This window comes from Balaenoptera borealis, assembly GCF_965194805.1.
Source record: "Balaenoptera borealis genome assembly, chromosome: 10".
Taxonomy (NCBI): domain Eukaryota; kingdom Metazoa; phylum Chordata; class Mammalia; order Artiodactyla; family Balaenopteridae; genus Balaenoptera; species Balaenoptera borealis.
This window is the reverse complement of record NC_138874.1, coordinates 2,469,800-2,484,531: the sequence shown is the minus strand read 5'-3', so window position 1 is coordinate 2,484,531 and position 14,732 is coordinate 2,469,800.

The window sequence follows — 14,732 nt, the reverse complement described above, 5'->3', positions numbered from 1 at the left end:
AAATAGAACATTTTCAAGCCCCTCCCCACCCAAACTTGTACCTCCTGTAACCACTATCCCCCTACCCTTCTCAAAAAGTAACCAGTATTCTTTCTTCTACAACCATAGATCAGTTTTACCTGGTTTTGAACTTGATATATTAGGAATCAAAATGTATATCTCCTTCACCTTGGTTTCTTTTGCTCAAAGTGGTATTTGTGAGTTTCATCTTGTTCTTGCATGTGGCTTTAATTGTTCATTTTCATTGCTGTATAGTATTCAGTTGTATTAGTATACCAGAATTGATTTAATCACTCTATTGCTAATGCCATTTGGATTGTGCCTAGTTTCCAAATACAAATAAATATTGCTATGGACGTTCATCTCCATAGATTTTTATTGGCCATATATCAAAGAAGGAAATTGTAGAATTAGTGAATGATACCAAATAGTTTCCAAAGTGACTCTAATGATCACACTCCCACCAGCAGGGTTTGAGAGTTGCCATCGCTCTGCATCCTTGCAAAGCTTGGCATTATCAGCCTTTTAACTTTTAGCCATTTTGATAAATATAAAGTGTTACCATGATTTTTATTTGCATTTTCCTGATGATGAATGAGATTAAACATTTTTCTTCTATGTTTATTGGCCCATTCGGGTGAAGTGCCTATTCAAGCATCTTGCCCAGTGTTCAACTGAGTTGTTTGTTTTTTCTCTTATTAGTTTGTAGGAACTCTCTGTTATGTGCATGAGCTGTTTGTCGATTTATGTATGTTAGAAATATATTCCCAACTTGCCTTTTCATTCATATAATTTTTTATTTGATAAATAGAAGTTCTTAATTTTAATGTGTATATCTTACAGTATTTTCCCTTATGGATATGCCTTTTAAAAATCTTATTTAAGAAATATTTCCCCACCCCATAGTCATGAAGATATTCTCCCATGTTTTCTTCTAGAACCTTTATTGCTTTTCCTTTCACATTAAGTTCTTCAAACTACTTAGAATTGATTTTTGTATACAGGGTGTGGTAGGGGTATAGTTTCATTTTTTTCCCCCATATGGATATCCAGTTGATTCAGAAACATTTAATAAAAAGGCCATTATTTACCCAGTGCTATTCAGTGTGTGTTTAACATAAATCATAGACAAGAGGATTTGCTTTCTTTATTATGAACCATTTGTCCATCTTTGTATTAATACCAGACTGTTTAGTTAGCTATTGTAGCTTTATACCTTGTAATCTTGTAGCCTTGATACCTGATGTAGAAATTTCCCTCACGTTTATAGCTTCTTGTAGAAGAGAAAAGGATGAGAGAACTCACTCTTCATGAGTGTTTTGGTTATTCTCAGCACTTGTATTTATATGTACATTTTAGACTATCCCTATTAATTTCCACAGAAAAAATCTGCTAGAATTTTTTTGGAAATGTATGGAACAAATTGGTATACTTGAAGATAATTTAAAATTTTACAGTATTGAGTATTCTAATTCATGATTATGTTATACTTCTTCATTTATTTAGGTCTTTAATTTTTCTAAATTTTTCCAAATTTTCCATGTACAAATATTTCACATATTTCATTAAACTAGTACAAATAATTCCCATTTACTCTTCACCCGGATTTACCAGTTTTTAGTATTTCCCAGACACACACACAGACAGACATAAGTATTTATGTATTATCTATCTATCTATCTATCTAATCTCTCCTTCCCAGTGCATTACATCAGAAGGCACATACTGTAAGTTTTTTCCATTTTAGTGATGTTACCTCTGATCACTTGACTAAGATGGTGTCCCCCAACTGTGGTCCACTTTACGCTTACCATTTATTTCTCTTTACCATTTATTTCTATTTTTAATTAAGTTAACTAAGGAGAGATACTTTGAGATTAAGTAAATATTCTGTTTCTTTCCAAATATTCACCCAATAATTTAAACATTCATTTATGATTCTTGCCTGAATTAATTATATAATCATTGTACTGTTAAAAAAACTTTCAATTCTCCTTTATATATTTGTTTATTTCCTTTCAGCATGGAGTCAAGGATTATTATTTTATTCAATGGTAATGACTGTCATTATTCATTTTGAGGGTAAATTTGCCCCTAGTATGGCCAGTGGGGAGTGTCTTCAAGTTGGTTCTGTATAATTTTGACATGTCTTCTTCATTTTGGGAGCACTTTTGTCTTTTCAACATAACAAAATGTTCCAGACTCATCTGTTGCTTTTACTGTAATGACTTTGGGCTTAGCCAGATCTTCAAGGAGACTTGTTTTCTCTGTTTGCTAAATTAACTTTTTTATTCTAAAATTTATTACAGATTCTTTTGGATCTTAAAATATATAATCATGAGATGTGCAAATGATGGTGGTTTTCTTTCTTTCTTTACAATCCTTTTATCATTTATTTTTCTTGCCTTATGGCATTGGGTAGGACATCCAGTACAGTGTTTAATAGAAAAAGTCATATTGGGCATCCTTGTCTCATTTCTGATTTCAGAGAGAAATCTTCCAACATTCCACCTTTAAGGATGATGTTCACACTGTTATTTTTTGTAGTTTCCCTTTTAAGATTAAAAAAATTCCCTGCTTTTCCTGATTGCTAAGGTTTCTTAACCATAAATGATAACATATTAGTTTCCTATTGCTGTTGTAACAAATTGCCGTAAACTTAGTGGCTTAAAACAGTACAGATGTATTATCTTACAGTCCTGGAGGTCAGAAGCCCAAAAATGAGTCAGCAGGGGTGCATTGCTTTTCAAGGCTCTATGAGAGAATATGTTTCCTTGCCTTTTTCAGGATCTAGAGGTTGTCCACACTCCTTTGTTCATTACCTTGCATCATGCCAACTTCTGTTTTTGTTGTCACATTTTTTTCTCTGACACTGACCTTCCTGCCCCCCTTTTGTAAGGATTCTTGTGATTACATTGGCCCAGTCCTGATAATCCAGGATAATATGCCCATATTAAGATCCTTAAACTAATTACATCTACAAGGTCCCTTTTACAATTTAAGGCATTGTATTCATAGGTTCTGGGGAGTAAGATATGTACGTTCAGCCTACCACAAATAATAAATGTTATTAAATAAATTTTCTGCATCAGTTGAGATGATCATACTATCTTCTTTTTTAGGCTATACATGTGGTGACTTCACTTCTAACGTTCTCATGTTAAACGACCTTCATTCCTAGAATAACTCAGTTTCGTTGTGTTGTGCTACTCCATTTATAAATTGCTAGATTCTATTTGCTGATATTTTACTCAGTATTTTTGCATCTATCTTCTTAAGTAAAATTGGCCTGTAATTTTTCTCTTTTGATGTCTTAGTTTTTTTTTTTCAAAAATCACAGTTTTCTTGGCCTCAAATAATGATTTGAAGAGTGTTTTCCTTTTTTCTAGTTTCATTAAAGTTTCTGCTTTTATTATTTCCTTTCCTGTGCTTTCTATGAATTTAATTTACTTTCCTAAATTCTTGAGATGAGTGCTTAGCTCATGGTTGTTTTTTCTGATAAACATATTTAATGCTAAAATGTCCCTCTGACATGACTTTAGCTGCAGCAAACAAGCTTTGATATGTAGTCTTTTCACTATCATCAATTCAAAATACATTAAAAATTCTACTTTTCCTTTTGATTTTTTTCTTTCACCCACAGCTTCTCAACTGCCTCTTCCAGAATACATGCAAACATACATACAGATTTTCCTTATGGGTGTATTTATCTAAATTGCTAGTCTGCTATTATCAGCAACAGCATTCTCTCTGACTGTTTTTGACTATTTCTGTGTATGTGTGGATCCATAAACAATATATGATGTTTTTCTGTGCACTTTCAAATTTATATTTGTGTATATAAGTTTATATTCATATAAGATGTCAAATAAACATTAATCAGAAGTTAACAGGCAGGGAATTATTAGTATCAGATAAAACAGAACTTAAGGCAAGAAGGACTTAGTAAGAACAAAAAGTAATAAAAAAAGAATAATTCAAAAGGGATACATAGGAATCATGAGTTTGTGTGCTACTAAAAATGTCATCTTGTATAAAGCAGAAACTGACAGATTGTTCACAATCACGATGAGATATTTCAACTCAAGCTTGTAAGAAACTCCATAGGTCAAACAGCCAAAAGTAAAGTAGTTAAGATAGATATAGATGTTTTGAATGAGACATTTACAAATAGCAGGGTAGGGGTTGGGTGGGGAAGACAGAGAGAGAGAGAAAGAACTTTACATCAAAGAAATAGCAAGTATACTTTCATTCAAGTACACAGTAAACATTTATTAAAATTGAGTTCATACATTCCACACTCTCTAATATAAAATTGAATTAATAATTCAACAACAAATTGATAATTAATCTTAGAAAATTTAGAAATTTAAGATGGTTCTTCTAAATTTCTAATAGAAATTTAAAAATATTTTGAGTTGAAAAATAAAAGTATTAAAAAATAAAATGTATAATATCTAAGATTATAATTTGAATAAATTCATAGGCTTAAATGCCTTTAGTTAAAAAAAACAAGAATATTTGAAAATAACCGAGTTTCGCTTTCAATGCAAGAAGCTAGAAAATTAACAAAAAACAAACTGTTAATTAGGGAGAAGAACATTTCAAAAGTAAGATAAGAAATTAATGTAAAATGAGTCAAAGAAGCAAAAGAAAAGATCAACAAAACTAAATATGTTTGTTTAGTGAACTAGTAAAATAGTGACACTTCCAGGTGATCAAGAAAAACAAAAATATTTTTAAATATCATGAACTAAGGAAACACAACCACAGATATATCAATTTTTAAAATCATAAGAGAACACTATAAAGTTTTAAAAAATTGAAAACTTTGATTAAGTATAAAACTTTCTAGAAAAATGAACTACAGCTACACATATCAAGATTAATAAATACCAAAAACATAAGGTTAAGTTAAAAAAAAGGTAGGATGACACAGTATGATTTATAATTTATGAGATACCCATATTTATATTTTAAATTTCTCAGGGTAGTTTTGTCTTAGATGGATTTTGTTTTCTAAACCTAATTAATAAATCATAGTCTTTTGTTCATTCTTAGCTTTGTTAAATGTTAAATCTATTACATTTATTATATTTATTCATCTGTTTAGTCTTATTCTTATCATCTCATTATGTATTTTCTGTTCACATTCTTTTCCTTTGTTCCTTTTTTCTCCTATTTTCTTTATTTAGGCTGTGCCATGTCTTAGTTACGGCACACGGGATCTTCATTGAGGCATGTGGAATCTTTAGTTGAGGCATGCGGATTCTTAGTTGTGGCATGTAGGCTTCTTAGTTGCGGCATATGGACTTCTTAGTTGTGGCATGCGGACTCTTAGTTGCGGCATGTGGGATCTAGTTCACTGACCAGGTATCGAACCCGGGCCCCTGCATTGGGAGTGTGGAGTCTTACCCACTGGACCACCAGGGAAGTCCTTCTACTATTTTCTTTTGAATTAATAAAAATTTTAATCTACTTTGTTTTCTTCTCAAGGCCTAGAAGCTCAATTATATTATTATTTCACTGGGAATTCTGGAATTTTTAAAAACATATAAGGTTAATTTTATTTTCTAGCAAATTCTACAGCTGCACAACATTTTTTCCCTTCTCTCATACATAACACAGAACCTATCATACTACAGCTATGAACTAATCATTTTAGTCTGTTATCTCATTATTTTCAGTTATATTTCACATTTCTAAAAACATATAAAACAGTAAATTGTTTTTGCAGTCAATAAATAATTAAACTTAGTGACATATTTTATCAATGTCTGAGTTCACTTCTCTGCTTGATGACAATCTAATTTTTTTAAGCTGAGTATCTATGGTAGTTAACAATCTTAGTATTTGTATATTTGAAAATGTCTTCGTTTTGCTTTCATTGTTTTAGTTTAACTAGGTATAAAATTCTAGGTCATAGGTATTGGCCTCAGCACCTTAAATAAATCCATTGTCTTTTGGGGTTTCTTATTGCTAAAGAGAAATCTCCTGACTAAGTGCCATTTTTCTTCAGATAAGGTTTTGATTCCAGCTTTTAGGATTATTTTGAATGTCTTCAATGTTTCAGTTCTAGCTTTATGGTTTATCTTGCACACTCCTCAGAATTCAGTAATTTGTTATGAACATTTTTGTCTTTCTTCACTTTTGGGAAATTGCCAGTTGTATCTGTTCAGATATTGTTCATTCACCAATTCTTCTGTTCTCTGATTCTGGAGCCTCTCAAATCACTCATGCATATTTCTTTGATGCTTTTCCTTATCCCTTAGAAATTTATTTTGCTCTTTGTGATGAATTCTTTGTTAATTCTTCAGTATAATCGTATAATTCATTAATTCTCTCTTTTCTACCATGTTGCTTCATCTTTAGAATTGTTTCACCTAATGAGTATTGCATTTTTTTCTTTAATTTCAATGACTATATTTTTCACTTCCAGAGTCTGTGATTCAGTCTGTTTTATCTTCCCCGGGCTTGTTTTATTTATGAATGTATTAATGTACTTATGTTTTATTTATATATATATTTATTTTATGTTTTATAGATTTTTGCTCTTGGCAAATAGGAATTATTAATTATTCTTTCATTTCAGACTGTGTCATTGCCTTCCCTCATCTCTACAATGCTCTAGTTCTAGGTAGCAAGTCAGCAGTAGTTGGGGTTTTTTTTCTCCCAACTTTATTTTTTCATGAGCAGGAGAACACCGTGGCCCCTATTTTCAGGTAGTGAGTCTGGCTTTGGTCCTAATATCATCTAGAACTCTTAATTTCCCATCAGTAGCTGCTACAACCTGAATGTGGACTCATGGATTCAGTCTTGTTTACCATTTTCCTTTTCTTCTATTTCTCATCTCTTTAGGAGTTTATCTTGATGAGCCTTATTATGACAGTTGTAATGCCTAGTATTATATTTTACCTCTTATTGCTGTGGTTTTGGAACTGTACATGTGGTAAAAATGTAGACTCTGCTCCATTTTGCACATGTTTGGAAATTTGTTATTAGATTGAAAATTATAAATATGCTCCTACTCCAAGTCTGGTAGGATGTGTGTTATGCCTCCAGATAAATTAGTGGAGAATATCTTCAGGCAAGTAACCAAGAATTCTTGGTAACAATGAGATGATTTGGAATGGAAATAAGGAAACCTATTGCCACTTAACAGTTCTGCAACAGGAGCCAGGCAACCTTGGAATGATATCTGTGACCCTCAAATTATCTGTCAAATGGGATTTGTTGTAGATGTATAAAATGAATAAATTTTGAACACTGTGGACTCCAAAATTCTGATTTAATATCTCTCATTTCCGACATTGTGGAATTCCATGAAATATTAACATATTTTACAAGAAAAACAAACCTTCCTTGATCAGATAGGCTTGATAATTCTGTTTAAATGAAGGGAAACAGGTTTCTTTACTGCTGAAAGTCTCAGAACCTTTAATGTGCTCATAGTTGGGAGTCTTCCTGAGCGAGCCATCCATGCAGCACTTCAAGTGTTGACCTTGAAATGCAAGGTCAACATGAAACATGTAAGTGTTAGCCTTGGAGCCTCCCTTCCTTTGCTTTTTAAGGAATACTTTCTTTTTTTTGAGAATTAGTGTTCTATGAAACAAATGTTTAAAATTCAGTGTTTGATTTTTTTTTTTAAGTTAGAGTGTGCTTTCTAGAAGAGAACATATTGATATAAACACAACTGACTGCCTGTCATCTTAATTTTGGTGGAACTGACTGGGTCAAGGTATGAACTCAAAGAACAATAATAACAAAAAACCTCTGCCTAGGACTTCAGCCCATTGTTTAACCTCATTAGCATCCTGCTCTAGTCACTTACAGAATTAAAGGTAAAAGGAAACTTGAATGGGACCTACCACAAATTCAGGGTCAGGATTCTTAGGCTTGGAAAGAGAGAAATCAGCCAGCTAAGGAGAACAGCTTCATGGGGTGATGCTAATGGGCCTTGAAGTGCTAGCTTCTGTTTTTATGGATGGCTACTCTAACCAGTTAATTAGGTTAGATGAAGCCAGGACCTCTATTTCTTAAAAGGGAGCAGATGTCATTTGCCTATTTTTATCCAACATGATGATAAGTAACCTGGATTACAAAGAATTTTCAAATAGCACTGGTCAGCATTCTCAGTAATTATAGGATTTGGGGAATGATTTTTAAAATGAAAGTGTACTGGATCAAAAATATGTGTATTAGTGGATAATATTTTTAGTCGTAGAGTCAGACACATGTCATAAAAAGCACTAATGAGGTATAGTTTGTATATTTACATCTATATCCTTATATAAGGATAGTAAGCTTACTATAAGCTTATAAACTAAGCTTATAGTAAGCTTAGTTTGCTATATTACTTAAATTAATATTTTTATATCATTTGTATCTTTCTTATAATCTTCTATCTGGCTAATCTCTTGAGTTCCTATAATGCACTTTCTTGAAATCTGAAATCATTTCTGAGAAACCCTTGGTAAATATCCTCATTGTTTGCTATGAAGTGAGCTCTGAGAACAGAGATATTGCACCACAAGCTGAGACTGAGTTCTTAATTCCTTCTTTAGAGATACTTCCCCTCTGGCAATTCTGCAGACACAAGCTAAAAAACAAGGTCGTAATTTTGGAATCTTACAACTGTTATAAGGGACCCCAGAGGTCATTGACTTAATAATTATGCTTTCTGATTGTAATCGGTAATAATCATTTAAAAGATGCTTGTAGCCTGTATCATTATTTCTGATGAATTTTAAACATAACAAGCAATATTCTAATTAATTAATCTCCATAATATTTATTTTCCTGCCTTTTGCATCATTTCTCCCCAGGCATCAGAAAAAAACGTAAAAGAAGAAACCTCTACAGTTGTATAAAGTCATTTATTTCATTCTCAGTTGTTTAACATGCTCAGCCCACCTACACCTCCCCCATCTCCACAAAAAGAGAGAAGGATTTGAGATAGCTTAGGGAAGAATAGCTCCCTAGCAAAAGCAGAATTAAGTTTGGACATCAGACGCCCCCATGATCTGACCCTAACTTTGCCCTCCAGTTGCAGCTCTCATGACTCTGTCTTGAAGTTTATATTCCAACAGCACTTAATCTCATGCAACTGACTCATTGTTGGGTCTTATTTTCTCCACCTGCAGGAATGGTCTCTCTTCCTAACCACGGCCTGCTTGTCCCTTGGCCTGGTGAACTCCCACTTGAATTCTAAATCTCCCTAAGCAAGGTTAGGGACTTCCCTGGAGGTCCGGTGGTTAAGATTCCTCACGTCCACTGCAGGGGCCGCGGGTTCGATCCCTGGTCGGGGAACTAACATCCCGCATCCCACATGCTGTGTGGCGCTGCCAAAAAATAAAAATAAAATAAAAACAAAACTCCCCGAGCAAGGCTTTGCTGACCTTCTTGGGTTGATAAGTGCCTTCTTCTGGGCTCTCATAATATCTCATGCAAAGATCCACCTTTGCAGTGTTTGTAATGCATTATGTTTATGTGGTTTTTTCCTCTCTGCTTGAAAAGAAGTTGTGCATCTCATTCTTCGTGTCACCAGTTTGTAGCACAGTAGGTGCCCAATTAATGTTTACTGGGCTCATGAGTGCCATGTGTGATAATTACACAATAAAATATTTTGGAGTTGGGTAGGTAAACCCCACTAAAATGAGGATTAAAAAACAAAGCTATGTAAAACAATGAAGAAGGTTTGAAAGATTGGAGATAGAAATCCTGAAGGCTTTAGTGGAGGATAATTGCTCTCTCACATCAGTGAGGCATTGAAGTGTTCCATATCAATGAATTTATCGTATATGCCCCAGTTGGTAAGTGACATGCTGAATAGGATTAAGAAGTTGGCTCTATCCTTGCGCTCTTTACACCAAACTGTGTTGCCTTCGTGGTTCTCAGCTTTATTTCACATCTCAAATATGGGTTCTTTTTATTTGCATGTATTTCCAGGGTATACGGTGGGATACAATCTCTCTGGTTTACAGATTGGATTGGAAAGTGGATGTGCTATAGCATAAGTTAAATTCTGAATACGGTGGTAGAAGAGGACCAAAGACAGATTTTGCAAATTTACCGTTTGCTGTGAGTTGACCTTGGGATTATGCCAGATTTCAGGCTTTCTGCTCTAAGCCCCTTAAGGCAGGGACTGAGTTTTATTAGTGTTACTTACACTCTTAGGCTGTTCTCAGCAGCACAGAGTCAGTGCTTGATAAATGTTCAATGACTGACATGCTCATCCAACAGTTCACACATCAAAGAATAATTTGTTAATTATTATTATAGTGATCTCTATATTTGTTTTCTGACTCGGAATCCCCAGTGTTTCCAATAAATATATTTATAGATATGTTTTGCTGCTGATGGTATTTTATTCAAAGATAAAAGATATGTTGACCCAAATTAATTACAGAAAGCCAAGAAAGTCAACTGGGGCTTTAAAAAATTCTCTTGCTTCCCTTACAAACACTTTGATCTTAAAGTATCATACTGTCTGTAATCGCCTTACTTCTTAATCCCACTGACTGAAAATATCAATCTTCTAGCAGGTCCAAGTGGGATGTTTCTATGGAGGGGAAAGGGGAATAGAAAGGCAGGAACATAAACCAGATCTCTAGTCTTGATCTCTCTCCTGACCTCCAAACTTGCATATACAAATTCTTACTTGATTTTTCTACTTGCATGTCTAACAGTCGTTTGAAATTTCCCATATCCAAAAATGAAACTTTTCATTTTCCCTACTTCAATAACTTATGATCCTGCAACCATCTCCCATCTCATCAACAACAGCTTCATCTTTGTCTCTGACCCAAAATCTTTACTCTTTCTCTACTCCTGTCTTCTCTCAAAACCATCTCTAAACCATCAGCAACCCTGATAGCTTCTACCTTCAAATTAAATGAGAATCCGGCACTTCCTTGTCCCTCTACAGCCACGATTCTTACCCAAGCCACCAAAATCTCTCACCTGGACCACTCATTGCCTGCCCAGCAGGTTTCCTGGCTTCACCTTTCCCCTCTATTGTCTATTCTTAACACAACATCTCAATATTCCTTTTCAAATGGAAGTCAAATCACATCTTATCTCTGCTCAAAAGCTTCCAATAGCTTTCCATCTCATCCACAGTAAAATTGAAAGTTGTTACCGTAGGATATCAGCCACTGGAGGATCTCCTTTTCTGTGGTGTCACTCTTGTCTTCTTCCTGTTCCTCAAACACAACATGCCCACTCCTGCCTCGGAGCTTTTGCATTGACCTTCCCTCTGTTAGAATGCCGTTCTCCAGACGTCCCCCTATCTCACTCCCTAATTTGCATCATGTCTCAGGTGTTATTGCATTATTGAGGCTTTCTTTAACCAATCCACCTAAAATAACAACTCCTTCACCTCCATCACTCCCTGCCACCTTTACACTACATTTTTACTTCCTTTTATTATCTGTCATACAATATATTTACTAGCTTTATAAAAAAAAAATTATTGTCTATTTCCCTCCCTTAGAACATAAATTCTATTTGGTAATAATTTCTTTTTCTCTGTGCTTTATACTCACATCCAGAGCATTGGACATAGCGGATGCCAGGTAAACATGTGTTGAGAAAATGAATGAGCTTGAAAATGATTAACAAAGAACGTCCTTGTCCATCAACTCACTTGCCCCTCCCAGTGAGCCCATGATAATAGTGGGTCAGGAATTCTTATTTCTGTGGTAGAAAAAGAAAAACCAAGACTTCAAGAGTGTCTTTAGAATTCTTGCGGTTGCAGGGAACAAAGACCCACAAAAATCTAAAAAAACAATAGAAAGCGCTCCAAGTGTCATGACTTAGGGGGTCTCACAGAACCAGAGTGTAGATGTGCAGCCAGATGTCAAGTAGGGTCTCAGTGGAGGTGGTGGGATGGGAACACTGCCAAGGTGACTCTGGCTTCTTTCCTAGGATGGCTTAAGAATACCCAAGACTCAGTCTCCCTTTCCTGTATTGCCTCTTCTCTTCCTTTCTATCACATTATTTGCTACCTGCAGATTAACTTTTTCTGCTCTTTTGTCCACATGACAGAATGAAGCTTTCCATAGCTTACGTTTTATCAACCCTGTTGGGGGAGAAAATCTGATGGGTAAGGTCTAGTTCGTGGTGGGTGAGGAGTATGCAGACAGGATGGACATAGTTTCCCAGAGAAGTGGCAATCATTTTGAGCTGGTCATATATCCTTAAAAATATCTGTTAAGAAGTGGGAAAGGCATTTTCCCAAATTAACACATCAAAGGAAAGTAGAGGCTGGACTTGAAGTGGGGTCTTCCCTTCCAAATCTTGTGCTTCTCAGACTTCTCCACACATACTCTTTAGCGAGTTACCCATGAAACTACTATATCCCTTTGATAATCATAAGCAAGAGTAGTTAGGCTTAAAAAAGAAAGACAAAATAGGGACTTCCCTGGTACTCCAGTGGGTAAGACTCCGCGCTCCCAATGCAGGGGGCCTGGCTTCGATCCCTGGTCGGGGAACTGGATCCCGTGTGCACGCTGCAAATAAGATCCCGCGTGCCGCAGCGAAGATCCCGCGTGCCACAACTGTGACCTGGCGCAGCCTAAATAAATAAATAAATAATTTTTAAAAAAGACAAAATAAAATAAAAAGGGCTTGGGGGAGAAAAAATTAGCATATAGGGATGGGAACTCTGGTATTCTGAGAGCCCAACGCCAACTACCATGTTGCTGGAAAGATGGCCGCAACTCCAGGCAGCTGCGCAGGCTGCTATTCGTATCCATGGTGCTGGAGAGCGTAGGGGTAGAGAAGTACGTGCTTCTTTTGTGTTGCCGGGGAGTGTGCCCAGTGGAGCATCGAGGGCACTGGGCTGGCGTAATTCCACCACTGGTGAACGTAGGCCTGCTCTGTAAAATATTTATTTTATCAAATTTATTTCAACTTCATTCCTTTCCAAATAAAGAATGGAGGCGGCTCAGTACCCCTATTGGTTTATAAAAAATGTAATTTACTTTACTTTCTGCCCCCAGTTAATTTAGCCCCATTGTGTCCTTGCCCCAATTGCATGGAAATGTGACTTCACTACGGAAGAATCCACGTAAAAGGTTGTACACTATACTTTAATGGCAGAAAGGTGGATGAGTTGACATCGTATAATGGAGAGCGCATTACCCCTTTTACTAAGAGATGTAATAGCGGAAACAGTCTTGACTGTGGAAACTGCCATAATAACTGCTATGCTCATTTTTTATTGATGATGGATAAAAATTCTCATAATTCTGAAGCACAGTAACTTGCTGGATAGCTTCAGGCTGCCCCTAGGGCAGGCTTTATTTATTCATCCCTACTTTCACTATTTGTAATGATAATGATGATGATAATATTATTAATAATAATAATAAATATCAGTACTTTCTGAATTACAATAGGAACTAGAAGTTTCAGCTATTTTCACTTCGACCTACTCTGCTGAATCTTCTTTTAAAGATGTAATGCAAGAAAAACCGTTATAATCCTCACCATTGTTCTGGTTGCTAATAGACCTGTGCAAATATTATTGTAGGCTTTTTAAAAATTATTAATTTATAAAGTGCCCTGAGCCTTACAGAATATAAGCAACTGAGCAGGCTGGGGGAATAAAGTTACATAACTCACTATTAAGTTAGTAGCATAAAACCACAGTGACCCTACGGTGGCTCACTACAGTAGTTTTGGAGAACAGGTACAACCAGGAATTTTTGAAAATCTAAAAAAGAAAGTGTATTTTAAAATATGTAAATCTGTCTGTTGATTTATAAAGGCAGTGTCAAATGGAGATTAATGGAGAGCCCAAAGAATCAGCAAAAACCAATAAGATCAGGGTGATGTTTAAAATTCTTGTATAGTTTGATGATATTTTGATGACTTCCGAAATGTTCATCAGAGAATCCAATTGCAGTCAGGATAAAAAGGACAACTCACAAGTGATAATCACGCTTTCCCTGAATTGGGCTTGCAGCCCACCCAGACTTATGAAACTCCTCACTGCATTTATTGTTTGCATGCTGTAGAGGATGCTGTTCCGAACACTGCGTACGGTGTAACTTTGTCAGGTGCAATGGGAGAAATTCCTGTCTGATCTTAGTGCCAACCACTGTGGTACTTCTGAGTAATGGGTTTGTTTTTTATTTAATGGGCCCTGGGAACTACGTAATTGACCACATTTCCTTTTTCATAATGGCAGTGAGAGAGCAGAATTCTCATTTGTAGCCTTCCCATAGCAGTGTATAAGTCCATATAGGAAGTGTTTTCTCGTGATTTCTGAATCCACTTTATGTTACTAGAACACGTTTTATTATGTTTAGTTAGCTTTATACATCTGGTTAGCTGCCTTACCTAAATCCTTACTGAAAAGAATGTGGGGCTTAGGGAGGAAGAGAAACAAGGAGAAAGTTGAAAATTTTAAACTTAGACATAAATATAATTTTCTATTACAAATTATAAAATCTAATTTTTCTGTATTTACAAAAGAGGTAATTAAATTCATCTTAAGGCATTCATATCTCTAATGCTGAATAATAAATAACTCTGATAGTAAATATCAATTTTCATTTATACCATGTTCATGGGTATAAACACATTAATCCACATTGAATATTACCTCAGAGTTTAATACTGTGGGATAGTTGCTTAATAGGTTTGTTAATCTCTGTTTCAATTTATTCATCTGCAAAATGGCAGTAATTTTGTGTACCTTGAAGGCTTATTGTGAGAATTAA